The following is a 19,717-nucleotide window of genomic DNA, read 5'->3' on the forward strand; positions in this document are numbered from 1 at the left end:
TGAAAGCTGAATTTACCCCAATATCTTTAAATGGAGGCTGCATTCATTCTATACATTTTCATACTTGCCAACTCTATTTTCAAGTACAGTCTTAGTTTTTCCAGTCTGGTGTTAGTAAATATACCAGATTCCTAGTCTTTGTCTACACCTTCACTTTCCACATTTTTTTTTCTTTTCCCTTCCTCCTGCCTATCCCCCAATCAACATCTATCTGTCTAGGCACTTATACGACTCCTATCATCAGAGTATCTGAGCACTTCACAAACATTAATGAACTGTTATCCTTATAATCTTCATGTGAGTTAGGGAAGTCTTATCCCCATTTTACTGAAGAGGGGCTAAATCATGCAGAGATTTGCTCAAAGTCACAGAAAATATCTATAACAGAGCCATGAACTGAACCCACATGCTGAGTACTTGTCCAGGGCCTTAACCACAACACCTTTGTTCCTCCATTCTTAATAGTTCTTATATTCTGGCTACTACAAGGCATTTTGGGACACTGTCTGGCTCATTTGGCAGATTTAAAATGTCCTATGTGTAAGTGCTAAATGTCAGCACAGTCATTCTCCAACTTCATTCATGTCTGTCCTCTCCACCTACTTATAGAGCCCTATCACAGTAGTATATAACAATATGCTTAACCAGTGATATTAACTTCCAGATACTACAATTGACTTGTGGTTAAATGTTACTTTAAAAAAAAATTACCAGGAATTGTGACATTCTGCTACAGAAGGGGAAGAAGCTTATTACGGAGTTAGCTTTACCACAACTCCTATATATGCTGCCTACAGTTCCCATAATGCATATACCCTGCCCACCTTTGTCATAGTACATAAACTCCAACATTCCCTCACCTGTCTTTTTTAACTTAATCCTCTAATGTAATGAGTACCTCTGATTCTTTTCTACTGCACCGCTCACCTCAGAGAGTGGGTGATATATACATTGTGATCGTTTCATATTGCTTATATATCCACCTTGCTCCTTGTTTAATGACTATTCCTTACCTACACATGAATCCTAATATGTATCATATTGGTACTCAGATTTAATTTCTTGTAGATAGCTCCTCCTCTCCTTTCACCCCCCAGGCGTCCAAGTTGAAAATGCCTCTGAACCATCAATGTGTGTCTCTGCGCCTCGTCGGGGGTGTCAGAATTTTACACCGTTACATTTTACAGATCATTGTTTAACACTATAGACATCTGCAAGCGAGTATTTATTTCGTGAAGTAATTAACATTCCTAATCAGATGCACCTTGCAGCTGCTGTTAGTCTTAATTGGCAACAATGCAGTTACATTTTGTTACATATCTTCAGAATAGTTACGGGGGGGGGGGGAGGTCGGAGGGAGGGAAAAGATAAAACTGTTCCCACACAGTTCAGAGAGTTCACACAAAGAAAATCCCATGGCAACAGCGAGGCCCACAGTTTGCCTTATATAAAAAAAAAAAATCCAAGAATAGATAAAGCATCATCTCTTGTAAAACGGCACTTCACTTCGGAAACTGGAGGGCAAAATATACTGAGCTCGCCGTTTAACGCATATGCACAGCATCCATCGCGTGTTAGCCACTCTCCTCTTCTCTCCCCGTGTCCTCTGGAAAGAGCAGCGAAAATCAAGTGGTACCAACGTACCGTGTGTTCCAGATATTGGAAATAGAGTCACTGTCTACGAAGATAGATCCCTGCTATTTAGGACTTTTTTCCAGGATCCTTTCTGACGGGTCCCCCCAGAAAAAAAATCAGCTCTCTAAACTGATGCGTGCAAAACGGTGGTTGTGTGTGGATTGGTTAGTACTAAAGTATCCATTGGGTGGCAGTAACAGTATCTTCTTTGACTTGCAGCAAACCAGAGAATGCATTCAATCAAATAAGCCGATCTTGTAGAAACACTGGAATCATTTATGCATTGCAGTTTCTCTCTCTCTCCCTCCCTCTCTCTTCCTTAGGATATTTTGGGTGGATTGTGGTTACTAATCAAGACCTCCTGCTATTTGTTGTTCACTTGTCATTTTCACTGAAGATTAGCATCATTCAGGGCAAACCGGTATCTGATTTCCCCCCCCCCTTTTTTTTTCTAATTTGGAGATTTATTTATTTTTTATGATTTGTTTTATTTTTTTTCGTGGTGGGAGTGCTAGGACCCAGGAGACATCCTTTCATACAGCGGGGGCTGTGTGCTTTCCACATAGCAGTACAGTACAAGGAAAACCCCATCGTATCCGTTATTGCAGGATACTTGTGAAATACACATAGGATTCTTTCTTTCTTATTGCTGCATCCTGGATCGGGAAATTTTGCATGTGCAGCAAGAGGCTTTGAAAGGCTACACGCTCAGAGATTTGCAATCAAGATTCCTTTTCTTGTCCTAGAGCTCTCAGACTTGTGTGGTTCTCAGTCTTCTCCTCGTCCTTTCCTCCCCCCCTCCCCCCCTTTTTTGTTTTAATTAATTTCTGCTTTACACCTGGATCGTATCTTCGCGAGCAAACTGGGCACTTTCAGAACTAACGGGAGCGAATCTTGCAGGGAATCTAAGTCTATATGGAATTATCTGCTTTGATGGTGAACTTGGCACTTGTGAATGGGCATCTGGTTCGAATTATTAATTGCTAGCAAAAAAGAGGAGTAAAAAACGTGGATTCAGCGAATACGCATTGTGATGACCAGTTACCTTATTGACTGATATCAAGATCAGAATATATTGGAAGACTGTTGTGGGTAAGGTCATTTTATATATGCAAAGCCCATCGATGGCATGGCTAAACTTGGTGTCTTGTAATTGAAATGTGTACTACTTTCATGATTGCTGCATTACACTGATGTGTGGGGATATCTAGCCATTATTGGCAGCTGAGTGAAATAACTGCAGTAGGTATTTTTGAGAGTGCATTTTGTGATAAATCAAAGCATCAATAATCCCCCCCCCCCCAACCCTCTTGATATGGGAGAGTACCATGAATTCATTCTGGGCAAACAGTCTTTCTCTGCATGCAGTATGTGTGGCTATAAAAGGAGGACTAAGTAATGGTATCTATTTAACATAAAATCGGCTCCCATCCATTCGTTAAAACAAATGTGTTCAACTCTGTGCAGCAGTCTGCTGCATTTCATAGCTGCAATGGAGGTAGAGAAACCTCATTTTTCAAGTTGTTAAACTTTAAGGTGACAGTGCTGATTAATTATGCTACAGGGATATGGTTCTAACGGGTAAATGTCACTGGTGATTTTGGATTACAAACTATTGCTGTAAATTCTGCAAGAAAATTGCAAACTGGAAGATGGTGGGAAAAGCTGGACTTTAGAGTATAAAAATATCTGAAATGTCACTAACCTAAAAATCGCTGGTCCGCCTGCTTTTATTAAATATCTTTTTACCCAGTAACTTACCCACTGAAACCTCAGACCCACGTGCAAAGGAGTTGAAGATCTGCAACAGAGATCACATCTTCAGGATTGCCTATATGCATATGCAGCTGGCTGGGGAATTGTGTATACATTAATTACTTATATTCACTGTGGTGGGGGAGAACAGCCCTTTACATAAACCCCCAACCAAACAAGAAAGCTAATGAGACCAGTTTAAAAAAAAAAGAAATCCAAGCAATGCAAATTGTTAATATTTCTCTGCAAAATCAAATTGATAGAGGGAATGGGGGAGGTTGAGAGAATCAATAGCGATGACGTTCTACAGTGCAATGCACTGCAATGCTAAAGTTATTTAGTGTATGCGAAAATATATGCCCCCATGTATGGCTGGTGGGTTCATGCATAATGGATGACAGAAGATATGCAGATGTATCTGTAGGAAGGCGGATGTATCTGTGCATAATCGATGATTATGTAACTTGGTTATAGCAGTGACATCAGTCGGCGACAGTGTAATAATGTAAGCATACAGTGTATCAATCACTTGTGTTAACTTTGGAATGCTCCTAACAGCTGGGAATGAAGAGAGGGGGAGAGGTGGGGGCGATCTCTTGTTTAGCTCCTGTTAAACGTTTGCCTTTTGTGGGATGGATTTAACACGAGTCTTCCTCGCAGTGGAGTTTCCCTGGGACAGTGGGATAGCGGACACAAAAGCGTCAAGCTGCATAGTTGCCAACTCAGCCACACCCGTGAAGAGAGCCACATAAAATCCCTGCAATATTGCACAATGGTCCCATTGAACAGACCAGCCTGAATCTTTCAACAAGGGTCACAGTGTAACCTGTGATTTAAATACATGCCCGCAGCTGAATGGAAGGAGAGCTCAACAGACGTTAAAATTGTGTTCCTCTCTCAAGATTAAAAAATAATCTCTGTCCCGCCCCCTGCCCCCGGTAGTGTTCAAGGTAGAACTGATGGTTGTTTCACTCTGGTATTTGCAGCTCTTGAAATGGATATTGTTGTCTGCTTATACGAAATGAGTGTCTTAGAGCTTTTTCTTCAGCAATATGATGATATACTCTAGAGATGTGTGCAACACCAGAAAAAAAGTATCTTCAGATAAAATATCTGAATCTACCTGTTAAATTTTAAAAAGAACACAGAACATGGTCCTTACATTATTTGAATCTCATACAAATGGTAGTATATTAACAACTTTAAAATACAGTTGAAAAGCAAAGGTGGTACACAGTAGTCCCCTTCAGAAGGACGTAGAAAAAAATGCCTTTATGTTGAAAAGGACCACCAAAAAAGTAATTTTGTATTGATATGTATCATGGACTCAAATCCCCATATCTATCTGTGTTACTCGTCTAAGATGGACAAGTTTGTAAAAGAACTGTTGAAGCCCCTTGCTCTAAACAGTTTTCATGGCCATATTTTCTGAAAAATGCAAGCCTGATGAAATCTTAACTCAGCTGAAATGAATGATCTTATCACCTGCTTGCTCCTTTCCTACTTCACTGTAGATTCAGCCTAACAAGAATTCACAACTTCTCAGTTAGGAAGAGGTGAGAGGAGAGGAGGTTTTCATTTCTTGATAAAGGTGAATATCACGGTCCTACTGTACTTGTGAGATGTACTACAGTAGCCAACACACAGTAACTTGGCAAAGGAAAACATCTTAGCACCAGACTAGAAAATCATTCCCTCCTCAGCTTTGCTCCAAACAGCAGTATTTTAAAGTTGGCTTACCATTTGTTCATGACTATTTTTATATTTATTTAGGACAAGCCTGGGCAGACATTAATAAATTCTGCTAATGTAGTTTAGGGTTTGACATTCAGAGAGTACCCTTAGTACTTGGAAAAAAATGGATGTGAAGTAAACTCCTGTTTCCATCCTTCAGGGGTCAGAATAACACTATGGCATCTCCCATGCACCAATACATCTCCTAATTTTCAGAAATGTTCATGGCACTGTCATCTTTCCCCACATACATCCCAAATCATACTCTCCCCATCTCTCTCTTTAATTACTTAGAGGGCTTCTTATACCTACCTACACTATATATCTTAGAAACAACACTGTTTTCTGGAGAAAATGTTATAAACTCATTGCTGTATGAGAGTAAATAATAATTAAGAGGGGGAATATAGTCTATATAGAAATCATATAATCATGTATCATACAAAGATTTGCAAATATTTTGCTTGTTGTATTAGCGAGTTGTAAGAAATCAAGTTTAACCTGAAGCTTGTTTTCTTAACCTCTAATGGGTTTTAAAGACTCCTAGTTGATAAAAATGTATCAGGGTTTCAGACCCAAGTGCTTTGTCCCTCCAATATGCACTAAATATTCCTGTTGTGAGGGGAAACTTTTCTTGTTTAGATAAAATTGTAAACTATTCACAAACATGAAAAGAAAAATTCCAGTAAACCATACCCAGGGCCCAATCCCACTCCCATTTAAATCAGTGGTGATTTTGCTGCTCACTTCATGGTGACAATTGGAAGTCAGCTTTTAAAGAACATAGCAGTGCATAAGGAACAGTCATACTACATCTCTTTGAATAAGAAAGTTCTGATTTTGTTTTTTGATAAGCAGCAGACTTGGTTTATAGCTAATAGGTAAATAGTAAAATTTATAGCACTGATCCTAATGCAAGATGTGTAATATTAATCAGCAATGTTTCTGTAACATTTATGAAGTATGCAGTATGACTATTAAATTAACCCCTCATGCTGTAACTGATGCAATTCACAGATAACTGATTAGGGTTTCAATTCCAACATATTTTGGTCTATTTTACAGTGAAGTGTTTGGGAATACTTTTATGTTTCACAACATATATGATATTTAGTGCTTGGCAATCCTCTCATTTGTATAGTGCAGACTACTTTATGTCAGTTGAAGCATCCAAGCACTGATTAATATGACTAAAAACTAGTAACTTATCTAGTGGTGCTCATGTTATAAAGTGTAATCATAGTGGCACCATTTGTGAAGCTATAGATAAGGATGTGTCAGCTTTTCTATTATAAACCTCTATCCTGTTGCCATCCATTGTCAAAGGCCCACAAAATAAGGAGGATTTATAATATAAACCATGCACAACTTTAGAGCATCATTATGGCCTGTCAGGTCAGCAATCAAAATATTTTTTTAAAGTCCTTCCATGTACATCTCTAACAATATCAAGCAGCATTATGGCCCATTAGTTCAAGGATATATTGGTTTTGCTTTAAAATGCAAGTATGTATTAGGTGACATAGGTACTGGAGGTATGGCAGCACCTCCTGGCTTGAAGTGGTTTCTCTCATATACAGGGTTTACAGGGTATACAGGGTTTCTTCAATGGCTTTCCAGCACCTATGTTAGGTGATAGGCCACAATGGCTCTGAAGGGATAATTACAATTTGCCATGTCATTTCCATGTTCTTTTGTAAAGACTCTTTTTCCTTTCTTAAAAGAAAAATATTCATATGCACAAGTGATATTTCAGTAGTGACAGCTGAAAATGAGAACAAATTTTGTGTTAGGATTTTGTTTTATTTTCATGGAAGGTTTCTAAATTCACATATTCCTGTACTGCAGTCTTGTAGACCACTATTCTCAGTGCAAAAATAACAAATATATGCATTTCAGTCACCACAACTGTGTTACACAGGAGCAAAGAAATCAGAAGTTTATGTTGGTTCATTTTTTCTCTCTATCTAATTGTGCCTAGGTATTATAGGTGACTTCAGATCATGTTGTGACATTATGTAGCACCCTTTTAAATGCTTCAATAACTAGGTATGATGGGATGAGACAAGGACATAGACCATACTGCCTTCTGTACAGAGACAATCCATGAGAGTTGCACACAATGATAGTGTGTATCAAGTACAGTGATTCCCCTAGCAAATGTAAAGGTGTGTGTATGTGTGTGTGTGTGTGTGTGTACTTCTGGTTTTAGTGATTTCAGAAAAGTTTGGACTTTCTCAATGGGGGTAGAAATACATTTCATGAAAAGCCGTAAGAGACACTGATTGGGTGAGTAGTGATGTTCAGCAAGTGTTGTCCTTATCTCATTTTTTTCTTCTTTTACTCCCTTAACCAGAAATTAATAGAAGGGACTCTGGCATTAATAGGCCTTTTGGAAACACTATGTTTAAAGGAAGTAGAAGACACAGAACAGGGGAAGAGGATGTTCTCAGGTTAAGGGTTGCATAGAAGATGTTGAGGAGGCAGGAATACTCCTGTCTTTTGCTTCCTCCATATGTATATTGTATCCACCTGGTGTCTTTCCTTATATATACTTAGATAGTAGTTTCTTTGGTGAAAAGACCATCTTTTCATTTATATATAAACTAGCACAATGGGACCTGATATCTCATTGAGACCACCAGGCACTTCTGAGTACAGATAATAAATACTAAGAGTGGGAGAAAGTACATGGTTCCTGCTTATTACCTTGAGCAAACAGCAACATTTACTCTGAAATAGCACCAACGTTTAGAACTCTAGCAAAATCTGCTCTGCTCCAGACTGCTGCTTCCATACAAACTTTCCCCAAATACTATGCAAAAACCTGTCTTAATGACCTATATTAAAAATCTCATTGTAATATGTGCTTCAGTTGTCACTAAAAATGTCACTAAATTTAGCGCTTCCCAAATGTATAGCCATCTCAGGGTTGCTGGCCTTAAGAAAATGTGAAATCATATTAATGTGTGCTATTACTACACACACAAAAAGGCTTCTACTTTTGAGACTATATGTGAGATAACCCGGTACTGACTATCAATATTTCCTTCTTGAGTGCCTTAAGCAGTGAGTTGTTAAGACCAAGCTCTTCTTCCTCTTGAAACTACAAGAGTCCTTCAAGAAGGTCCTCCTGTCCGGTGTGGCCACATTGCACTGCATCTCTGGAGGATTATGGCTGTAGAGTTGGTGGATCAAACTCCAGAGGGATCATTTCAGTAGAGGGATCATCTCCTGGCATAATAGATTCCTATGGCTAGAGCAAGAATGGCTGGAGGAAAAGGTATATGAGCTGGATGCCTCTGTGCTTCACTGACCCCTGGCTGTGGTTTCAGTTCCTTGTGACTGTTACTGGCCCTTAGGGACCAGTCCTATGCACAGAAGATCAGGGATTAGAGCAATACAAAGCTGCACTTTATACCATCTTATTGTCTCCCATCGTCTCAATTTGTGCTGCGTGCTCCTTGGCCATAGATAAGTATCTGGCCCCTTTAGTCTAACAAATATTTGAGGTGAAATTTTCTGCAGAAAGGTTAAACATAAAGTTATTGATTCATGGCCTTCCTAGTTTTTTGGGTTTTGTGGTTTTTTTTTTGGGGGGGGGAGGGTTGTTATGTGTGTGCAGGCTTATTTTATTGTATGCCTTTTCAGTGGTTGTAATTAAAAGGCAAACAGACCTGATTCTCTATTCTGTTACACAAGTTTTATGTCGGTGTAACATCACTGACTACTACTACATTGATTCCAATGTGAAACCAGTATAGAATCAGGCCCGGTGTGTGTGTGTGTGTATACACACAGTTAATTGAGGTACCACAATTATTTCCTATTCTGATTAGATGGAAATTTATTATCTCACATATCATGATCAGGTTGCTGGTTTCAAATGCTGACATTTTATTAATATATCTTTTAATGATCTGGAGCAGGAAATCAACTGAGATTCACTGGAAGATAAACTTATTTTGGTTAGTCCAGGCTGGAGAGGGACTTCTAAAGGACCTGATAAAGATAGTCGGGCAACATAATAACATATATCTCGTTTTAGACCAGTGCAAGGTAAGAGTGTACTTTGGAATGAAGAATTTGAACTACTTCTACACACTGATGTTTTCTAAAATAAATTAACTGTAACAGCTCAAGGAAAAGACCTGGACACCATTATGGACAGCTCAGTGAGAACACCCACTTAGTGTGCAGTTGCAAACAAAAAAGCAAACAGTTTATATTGATTAGGCTGTATTAACAAAAGGATGCAAAATAATGCTGAAATAATGTATTATACTGCGATTGTATAAATTGATGACATCACTCTCCTGAATATTCTCCAGCATAGGTCACTTCATCTGTAGAAGGAGAACGCGGAAATATAGAAAAGGTCTAGAGAAGGGCAACAATAATAATTAGAGACATGGAAAGACTTCCACATGAGAAAAGATGATCATTTAGTATACAAAAGAAATTATTAGAAGGTGACATGGCAGTGGTATATGAAATATTGAAGGATATTGGGAAGATCAGCTGGGTTCTCCTGTTTACCATTTCTCATTAAGACCCAATGAAACTAAATTGCAACACATTTGAAACTGTTAAAAGGATATACTCTTTTCCATAATTCATAACTAACCTTTGGCTCTCATTGACACAAAATATATTACTGAAATGAACAGCTTAGTGGGACTGAAAAAATGAATAGATATGTACATGAGTAACAAGAATATTCTATGAAGTTATAATAGCTATGATAAAATGTATCCATAATATTAACTCTGATACCCTAAGGTCTTAAGACAAATACTAATTGCCTTTATGTTACCATATGACATTTATAGTTGATGGCCCTGTGCTCCTAAATCCCTCATGCACTTCTTAAAAATCTCTCTTGTTGTTTTATAATTGTCCATTAGTTGGTGCTTCTTCTGAAGAATCTGGTACTGGAGATAGGTTACCTGACTAGAAATATCAAAGGCGTGATCTTGTATGGCAATTTCTATGACTCCTGTGAGTTATCATCCCTAATTACAGATTCAAGCAATAAATTTGGCACCTGAACTACTATTTAATCATGGTTTTACTGGTGCTGACTGGGCAACCTCATTTTGCTCTTTAAGGAGCTGGTCCACAGTCCATTTTAATCAATGGAAAGACGCCCACTGAGTTTTACACAACTTTGATATTTAATTGCCTTGATTTTTGTTAGTTTCTGTGGAAAAATAAAACTTAATGCTACTTGTTTTTAAAAATATGTTAACATTGATTATAAAGGGAAATCTTGTAAACGTTAATGGAAGTCAATAAACCTTTATTATGATGTTGATGCTTATCCAGCTCGATCAATACCCATCATTTTAAGAGATGCACAGCTCTCCATTTCTGTTCCTCCATAATGGGAAATGCTTTGGTTCCAGAAGAGGCCTTATGCAGATAGACTATTTCTAAAGGCTTTCACATACTATGGTGACAAGCACAGTATAAAAATTGGGAGAAATATAGAACATAAATTTAAAGACTGTGCTAGTTTATTCTGAAAAATTCAACAGTTTAATCAGATTAATATATGTTAATCAGATAATATATAAATATGCTTTTTAATCTTTAGTTTGATTAGTATATCATCCTTTCTCCTCCCTCTTTAGTGGTTTATAATATATCTATTAAAGGACAGTCACATGGCTCAATGGACATACACCATACATCTATTGCTGATTGTCCACTTACAATGGAAATTCCTTAATTGGTGCATGTTTTCTCTCTCTGTGTCTCGCTCGCTCGCTTGCTCTGTGTGTGTGTGTGTAAGGAATTCAAGTACTTAAGGACTGAGCCTCTTATGCTTCAGATTACTAATGTGAGAGGGTTTTTTTATTGCATATCCTAGAATCATTTGTCAAGGTCTAGAATAGAAAAAAAATAAAAGTTTAGGTGAGGTAAAGCAAAGTAACAAAATAAAGATACCAACATGCCAACTGAAGTAATTCAAAATGAGAAAGCTGAAATGAAATTGAGGACAAATTAAGAAATGAGGTCCAGTTGGGTTACTGTTTTAGCACGTTGGAACTGCTAGAACTGTTAGCATTTGGAGAAATCCACCCTCCCAGGAAGGATTGTTTTGGGGTTAAGACGTTAGATTAGGATTTATGAAGCCTGGGTTTAATTCTTATCACTGCCAAAGATTTCCTGTATGATAAGGAAGCTGTTTAATTTCTCTGTACCTCAGTTCCCAATCTGTAAAATGGAAAAGAAGTTAATGCTACTTTTCTCCAGCCCTGTCTTGTCTACATACATTGTAAGCTATTTAGTCAGGAGTGGTCCCTTATTTTGTATGTACAGTAGGGCAGAACTAAAAGTTTGTCAGGTTTTTTTTCAACAGAAAATTGGGTTTCTGGCAAAACAAAGCTTTTCATGGAAAGTGGCTGCTTTCCTCCAAAACATTTTTGATGTTTCATTTGAAAACAGAAGTTTTTGTTTTCTGCTGAAAGTTTGTCTTTTTTTTCCAGTGAAAAGTTTAAATTTCCCACCGTACGTTTTGTTTTTTGGGGTTTTTTTTTTTTTACATTTTTCCTAGACATTTTCAGCAGGGGAAAAAAAGATATTCTCAGACTACCTGTAATGTACAGTGTCCAGTAGAATATTACCCTGATCTTAGTTTGGCTTTTTAGGTTCAAGTGTAATACAAATAATATGGTGAACAGTGCTGGGTTTTTTGTTTGTTTTTGCTTTTAAATACTAATCCATAATCTTAATTTAAAGTTTCTTCGAAATCTGTCTGCTTACATCTGCATCAGTGAAGCTTACTTTCACTTCTTCCCCAAGCAGCATCAGAATCTCATCTTAGTTAATAAAATTATTTACATTTTTTTTAAAAATAGAGATCTTTCTTATGTCTTTTGTTTCTGATATAGAGGCCCACACTCCATCCATATTTTTTGCCTCAGTTCACCATGGTTCTGACCATGACATCCATTGAAGTGGATGTAAAGGCTCCCATTGATTTCAGTGGGTAATGGATCAGATTCCAGAATCTAAAAGCAGCAAACATTTCTTAGGTCATCTAGTGCATCTACCTATCAGTGCAGGACAGTTACCAATTGCATATTTACTGGAATTGTTTTTCAAATGTGCAAAGGTTTTTGACAAGGTTAGTTTTTCAAATGTGCAAAGGTTGCCCCCATTTCTTTGGGAGATCATTCCACAGGCTAGTGGATCTTGTGTTTTGTATATGAAACCTGTTTATTAATTTTTAAATAGAAAAATTAACACTAAAATGAGAACTTCTCCAAGTGTTTCTGTCATTTTGACTGCCACCCCGTTGGCCAAATTCCAACTCACTGCTTCAGTGCAAGGCCAGGCCACAGAGCTCAGTCATGATGCCAGAAGTAGGCTGTAGTAATCTGATAAAGGGCTTGTCTACACTGGCAAGTTTCTGCACAGTAAAGCAGTTTTTTGCGCTCAAACTGCAGATGCATACACACTGCCAAGCCACTTTTTGCACAGAAACTACTCAGTTGCAGCCCTGCCAAAAAACCACCTCGACAAGAGTTGTAAGGCTATTTGCGCAGAGGCTCCAGTGCTCTATTGCCAGTGTGAACGCTTGATTGCTTTCTGCGCTGTAATTGGCCTCCGGAGTTGTCCCATAATGCCTCAAGTGACTGCTCTGCTCATTGCTTTGAACTCTGCAGACATGCGCCCCTCCCCTTTCAAAGCAACGTTTCTGACAGTTGTTGGATGCTGTGCTGATCTTCTCTGGGACCCAAAGCAAACAATTAATGTGGAATGCTCGTGCTATTGAACACAGAGGCAGGGTGTGTATGTGTGTGTGGGGGGGAGAGAGAGAGAGAGATTGCTCTGCAGAGAGCCCAGGGAGGGAGGTGGGGGACTGATGTCGGGGTTTCTCCCTCCCCCTGCCTCAGGACTGGTTGCTTCCTGCCGCTGTCTGAACTTACAAGACAGCATGCTGACACACTCTCTGTCCCCCAAAACACACTGTCCCTCTCCCCCCTCCATATACACACACATTCCCTGTAACCCCCCCCCCCCACACACACACACTTCAATTGAAAAGCAGCTGGCAATGTAGTAGGATGCTCATGGAACAATGGGATTGGGAAACTGGCATCATGTGATGCTGTGCCTGCCCCATGAGGCATTGCAAACCTGTCCCAAAGAACATTCAGCCAGTTGCATGGTGGGATACCTACCACAATGCACTGCTGTCTTTGCCATTGCAAGAGCTGCTAATGTGGATGTGCTCCAGCGTCACAAGGAGCACATTGTGGACACGCAACAGCGGTTTAATTCCAGTGTTTTAATAAAAGTGGTATAACTTGTAGCGTAGAAACTTGCCAATATAGACATACCCTAAGTCAGTCAGCACAAAGAAGCAAGGCAGGCTGGATGCATACCACATGGGTAAGGCCTAGGGAGCTCCCATGCCTGGGGAGACCTATTCCCCTGAGGCTTTGAATTTCTGGTGAGCAGCTCTTCATCGGTTTATTTAATAGTGGATACTTTTGTCTGCTCCTAACATTTTAGTGGGTGTTGCCGGGGTAATAACAGCAAGTGAAGCAAGGGTAAACTGATTTCAAATAGAAACTCCTGATACTGTTCTGTTACAACAGGAATAAGCTTTGAGTAACTCACGTGAAGCTGTTTGATTTAGCTTTGCCAGATTGAGTCCAATATGTATCTTCAATTTAAATACTATTACATTAATTTTAATGAGTAAAGATCATAGACACATTGCTTGTTTAATTAACATAGCAGAACTCATTGTCAGCAAGCAAGAAAGTCATAGTGCAGCCACTGTAATGCAATCAGAAGACTATACTTCATGATGGTGACCAAATTATTTTCTTGCTAAAAATCTGATATCTTTTTAAATATAGATGACAACACAGGAAAAGTGTAAAGGCTTGCCAATGTCTGATTACAAAATAAATCCTTGGAGCTTTACTTATGTGTTTACTGGGGTGTCTTCTGAACGTTTTTGCTGTGTGTCTGCATATATAGAGAATGATCACTGTTTTGTTTTTTGTGTTTTTTTTCCCTTCTCCCAACTTTAATTTCTATTAGGTCATCCTGCATATCACACACATGTATAACTGTGGAGTAAGTTCATTGTTTTTCAGCTTCATTTTAATAGAGTAACTTCAGGTTCACCTGATATCAAAACTGGACTTAAATGCAAAGAGTAAGACAATGCAAAGGTAAGGCTCCAACAGTAACAGTAGTGGCAAATATGTTACATATCTATTACAACTTTCTGTTACATTTGTTATGACAGTAAAAATATATCCAGTTGAACATGTAACTAGAAAAACTGACAGTCAATAAAGCAAATCTAGAATATGGGTAAAGTAATATTGCCTTAATTCTAACGTCATAAACCTTAATTCTACACTTCTTGACTTTTCTGGTGTGATTTGTAATTGTGCAACTTTTCTATTGTACTAACAAAGATATTTATATCTCATTCCCTTAATCATCTTTAAAGAAAAAAATGTTGCTCAGGTTTATTATTAATATTCCTATTTAAATGGTGCCAAATAAGCTTTTCAGTTTTTGCTTTGCTATAGTGAATAGGGGAGGGTTGAGTTTCCAACCAGATTGTACCATTGTTTGAATAGAGACAGTTTTGCATCAGATTATCTTGTAGTGTCCTATCAGATTTCTCAAGTGCACAGCACTCTCTTACATTTTTGTTTTAAAACAAAGGTTTAGAATTTGCAGAATATTGTAGAATGAAGTAAAAATAGTAGGGACATCCTTAAAATCATAGGCTCTTCAATTTTTCTCAAACTAATTAGTAGTAGTAGCTATTGATTTGAAGGATTGTTCTGTTTTTGTTTCAAAATTGAAGGGGGAAACAAATGAAAGAGACAGAAAAGGGATATGACAAAAGAGTGAAATATTTTATGAGGTTAGCTAAGTGTGTAGTTAGTTCCATGATTTGTTTTTAAACTATCCCCACCCTCTTTCATTCTTCCCCCCCCCCCCCGCCCCAAATGTGGCACCCAGGACTGCCCTTTCCCCTATTTTACCCCATATTAAAAATGCCCACCTTTCTAAATCTCCACTTACCTTCCCCCCTGCCCAGCCCCAATGATACAAGAAGATTAAACATACCACCAGCCATCAAACAATACTCTCATTAGTTCCTGTGTTCAAAGATAGCTGGGATCCTATGCTAGGATAAGGCATCATCACTGATTTCAATACAAAAGAATGTGTAAATCTATAACCTCGTAAAAAATTTATTTGTTAAACATGAATAGTTTTGGAATATCCTTCCAAGGGAAGCAGTGGGGGCAAAAGACCTATCTGGCTTTAATATTAAACTCAATAAGTTTATGGAAGAGATGGTATGATGGGATAATATGATTTTAGCAATTAATTAGTCTTTAAATATTCATGGTAAATAGGCCCAGTGGCCTGTGATAGGATGTCAGATGCGGTGGGATCTGAGTTACTACAGAGAATTCTTTCCTGGTGAATCTTGCCCATATGCTCAGAGTTCAGCTGATCGCCATATTTGGAGTTGGGAAGGAATTTTCTTCTAGGGCAGATTGGAAGAGGCCCTGAAGGTTTTTCTTCCTCTGTAGCATGGGGCACGGGTCACTTGCTGGAGGATTCTCTGCTCCTTGAAGTCTTTAAACCATGATTTGAGGACTTCACTAGCTCAGACATAGGTGAGAGGTTTTTCGCAGGAGTGAGTGGGTGAGATTCTGTGGCCTGCATTGTGCAGGAGGTCAGACTAGATGATCATAATGGTCCTTTCTGACCTTAATATCTATGAATCTATGAATAACCTATTCAGAGTATGCAGAAGAAGTTAATACAGAAAATATGGAACCATTGATTTCAGAATGAGTTACCAGTATCCAGTGCCTGGAGATCTGGGTTTCTTTAATCATTAAATAATCTGTAGAATGCATAGCTCACTTTACTTTCTATACTTTGGGTGTTGATGATGATGATGATTGATGATAATAGTAATAATAATTAATAATAGTGATGAATGAAGCTGACTTTGCTATTACTACTGCTTTATCCATTCTGTGGGTGAATGGGGACCTCTGCATGCATGGCTGTCAACATAGCACTTGAATGATCACTAAAATTTTCTTTAAAATATAAACCCATAATGAAATGAAAAGCCTTCATATGATTCCATATTTTATATGCTATCTGTCTCTGTATTCATACAAATATATTACATATATCCAGGAATATGGATTTTATTTGACTCGGTGGACTTAGACATTGTCATCAGTGATCCCCTTTGACACACATTACTTCTCAACACACAAATATGCAGGATTTATATAATACAGTCTCACTGAGATTTCCAAAGCTAGAAAGGTTATTTATCAACACAAGTCCCATTGAAATTAATGGAGCTGTGTGGCTAGAGCCCCTTGTTGGCTTTGATGAATCTCAAATTCTACTTGGGGCCAAATTGTGGCCTGGATGCATAGAAATCTGTGACTGAAAGGGAGTGCACAGCACTCTCTTACTTCCATGCGCCAGCTACCTGCATTACAACTAGAAACATAGGAAAGACATCAGGCTCTGCAAAGACACTATGTCTCCTCTATGTGCTGGTGAGGGAGCAGGGAACCATCTGAGGCAGGGAACCATCTGAGGCAATGTTACCCACTAATTATTCAGCAGTGCAATTATGCTACCATGTCAGGGAGCAGATACTGTGCCAGGTAGAGACAGCAGCGGGAGCACCAGGAAGGAGACTGACTCCCTGAGTGTCAGTCTCCCCCTTGGGCTGCTCAAAGGGTTAGTGCAATTACATGCTGACCCGAAGACAGGGCTCATGAGTAAAGTCAGGACTGAGCACTTACAGAGTAGGCAACAATGCCATGATACTTTCTAAAATGTTACAAAAACATCAGTGAGGTTTGAAATTACTTTTAATTTTTTTTTTAAATGAACAGAAAATATGGACTCCCTATGATTAGTTTTTCACTGAGTTTCACCCAACTATGAAGGAACTATTCAAGAAAATTTCCGATTACTTGTCCTTTCTGCAATGTATGTTGGACTTCAAAAACAAAGCACAGGTAATAGTCTGAATATGTCACTTATATTGCAAATCACTGGTCTTGATCTCATGTTTAGACAGATAAACTAACTTGTGGCTGAACACTTCTGCCCTTGAGTGGCTTGGTGCAGGGGGCATAAGGCCTGATTATAGTATTAAAAGTATATGCAGCACTGTGAGTTGTTGGGGAAGGAAGGCTGTCACAGTGGTTAAGTGACCAGAGAAACCTAGGTTCAGTTTGATGCTCTGCCACACACTTCCTGTGTGACCTTGGGCAAGTCACTTAGTCTGTCCATGCCTCAGTTCCCCATCTGTAAAATGGGGATAAATAGCACTTCCCTACCTCACAGGGAAGTTGTGAAGATAAATACATTTAAAAACTGTGAGGTGCTTAGATGCTACAGTAAAGGGCACCATATAAGTACCAAAAAATAGGCATAGTAGAGTGTTCCAAAGCCTGGTGGGAGGAGCAGGGCTGCTGTCTGAAAAGTATAGAGGCACAAATAGTATAATGGCCTTCAGTTACTCAGTAGAACATTAGGCATGCTGTACTCTTCTTCTGAATTTAGGGTTAATAATCACAAGTTTTCTGCAATTTTCACTCCAGATTTTTGTTGTTCCAGTGGTGCCTCCCAATTATTGTAAACTGTTGGCTTTAAATGTAACTTTTTCATTAACTTCTTCACGGCTGGGTCTCAGCTCCAGCACCTGTGATATACAGAAAAACCACAAGGAAATGCCATGATTTATATAATACTGCAAGTGCATATGGCCAGATGTTTGTGTCACATTAAGTGTTAGCAAAGCAGGTAAGTTCATTTGTCTGAGTCTTTGCTTCAAGTTTGGGAGCATTTTAGCCTTCCATCACTGACTGATATATTTTCCCCAGAGGGTCGCTAGAAGTGTCATACTCTTCTCCACAATTATCATATTATACTCCCGCGCTCGATCCTAAAAGCTTCAGAGCCCTGACTCCCATCAGCAGTAACACCACTGCCAAATTGGCTAGACAGGTTAATGCAGAGCAATGGAAGAGTCACCTTTCCACCTGTCTACATCCCCCTCAGTGCTGGGCATACAAGCTTGTCTCATATTCTGATCCCTTAGTGGTATCATGTATACTATTTAATTGCCCTTAGCTCTGTGTTTAAACTTTAGGAGTAAAAAAAGGGGAAGTTCAATGCCTTTGCAGAACAATTCTACTTTAATCAAAAAATTCACTACAAATTTGTTCCTCGCTCAGAGGAAAACTGTAATGCACTGAGCATTATGGCAGGTAACCAGGCATTTAATGCAGACTTCCACTGAGGGTAACACTTCTTAAAAAGGCCAAGCTGGACCTTACATAAAGAGTTTTTTACCCTCTAAGATGCACAATAACATTATACAAAGTAACTACATACCCACACGTACTGCAGCCTTGCAAACTTGTCATTATAGATTTCCAATCCCAGTGGGGGTGGGGAAGAGGAATCTGATGTTTTCCCTGTTTTAGTTGGCAAAGTTTTGTGCTATGGGGAGGAGATAAGGAGATTCCCAAAGCTAAGGGTAGGAATAGAAGAAAGGGGGTGGGGGGGTGTTGCCATTAGTTTGGGAGTAAAGGTTGGAGTTCACAGCCTTTTCTCTGTCTGCCTAAATGACAGAGGAAGAATAAACATGAGGTGGCCTTTTATAATCTTCTAGTGGCTGCTTCCTACTGTACTGAGTAACCATGTAGGAGAGGGACTGTGAACTGCTATAAAAGTGGAATCACCTGCAGGTGACACCCACGAGTGGCTATAGGAACTGCCACCAACCCAATTAAAGGTCCAGTTTTCACTTGCCTGCCCAAATAATTGACTTGCTCAAGACAGTGGAATTCACAAGGCTGACACAACTTACAGAAGAAGGGGTTCATGATAAATCATTTCTGGGAGACTCACTATCAGGACCCTATCAAAGTAATCTCTTCACTCTAATTCTGAAAAATAAAATTTCACTGAGGAGGGCATTGTTAAAATCTCTGACAGCTGAAGTAACATTCTGGCTGGAACAAGGTCTGTCTAGTGGAAGGGGGCAAGAGGAAGGGAGGACTGTTGCTGTAGTCCAGGTAGTAATTCTAATATAGTAAGCCTATATAACTTCCTTGGGATCACCTGGGCAGATCCTTGCCTGTGGATCGATTCAACTCTACTTGAATGATGAGGGGCCTATCACAAAACGTTCAGGTAATTGCCTCTTATGACTCATCACACTCTTGGGTTCAGGGATGACTCAGCAGGCTTCAGCAGGCTCAGAAGTAACTCATCAAAGGGGATAAACAGGAACGTTTAAAACTATCTAAGGTACTTATATGGCTACCATTATCACAGTGTCTAAGGGCCTCACATCTGATGAAGTGAGCTGTAGCTCACGAAAGCTCATGCTCAAATAAATTGGTTAGTCTCTAAGGTGCCACAAGTCCTCCTTTTCTTTTTGCGAATACAGACTAACACGGCTGTTCCTCTGAAACCTAACAATTTTTAATGTAATTTTCTGCATAACACCCCCGTAAGGTCAGGC

The 19,717-nt window shown here is 39.0% G+C and overlaps 1 protein-coding gene across 4 annotated transcripts in view; it reads left to right on the forward strand.

Annotated features, from left to right (window-relative positions):
* Nucleotides 1–1,433: 1,433 nt before the first annotated feature.
* The window catches only part of IL1RAPL1 (interleukin 1 receptor accessory protein like 1), a 1,168,446-nt gene continuing 1,150,162 nt past the window's right edge, over nt 1,434–19,717 (forward strand). For 2 of the 4 annotated variants that reach the window (XM_048863455.2, XM_075132046.1), the window contains exon 1: nt 1,436–2,727. The gene's annotated coding sequence lies outside the window, so the exon portion shown is untranslated. Of the gene's footprint in view, nt 2,728–19,717 lie in introns of all 4 variants that reach the window. The other 2 variants (XM_075132044.1, XM_048863466.2) reach the window with 2 other exon arrangements.

The sequence above is a fragment of the Caretta caretta genome, chromosome 1, assembly GCF_965140235.1.
Source record: "Caretta caretta isolate rCarCar2 chromosome 1, rCarCar1.hap1, whole genome shotgun sequence".
Classification (NCBI taxonomy): domain Eukaryota; kingdom Metazoa; phylum Chordata; order Testudines; family Cheloniidae; genus Caretta; species Caretta caretta.